At 39.6% G+C, this 323-nt stretch overlaps 1 long non-coding RNA gene and 1 other non-coding gene across 2 annotated transcripts in view; both read left to right on the top strand.

The window, feature by feature from the left end:
* Positions 1 to 323, top strand: part of LOC111671356 (uncharacterized) — an 88,691-nt gene that overhangs the window by 24,344 nt on the left and 64,024 nt on the right. The window lies entirely within an intron of this gene.
* Positions 122 to 195, top strand: trnat-ugu (transfer RNA threonine (anticodon UGU)). Its single transcript has one exon. It is a non-coding gene; the product is annotated as a tRNA-Thr (tRNA).

The raw sequence follows: 323 nt of genomic DNA, 5'->3' as shown, positions 1-323 counted from the left end.
CATTTAGTCGAGTTGTGCTGCTACCATGCACTATAAAAATGGTAATGGTGGTCCTGGTGGACGCCTTGACAAATATACCTTTAAATGGTGTGTGCGGCAAAAAAAAAAAGAACAAAAAACAGGTGCTGTGGCTTAGCTGGTTAAAGCACCTGTCTTGTAAACAGGAGATCCTGGGTTCAAATCCCAGCAGTGCCTAATTAGCATAGAAATAAAGGGGCTTCTTTGACCTGTTATTTGTTATGTTTTCACGTCACCTTGATACCAAAGAAAGTACCAGGTATTATCAACAACTTTTGGCCAATGGATAATCAAAAAAGTTGAGT

This window comes from Seriola lalandi, unplaced genomic scaffold, assembly GCF_002814215.2.
Source record: "Seriola lalandi dorsalis isolate HSWRI2012SDOR001 ecotype SW California unplaced genomic scaffold, Sedor1 jcf7180002054875, whole genome shotgun sequence".
NCBI lineage: Eukaryota > Metazoa > Chordata > Actinopteri > Carangiformes > Carangidae > Seriola > Seriola lalandi.
Note: the sequence above shows the minus strand (reverse complement) of the source record. Positions and strands in the feature narration are given on the sequence as shown.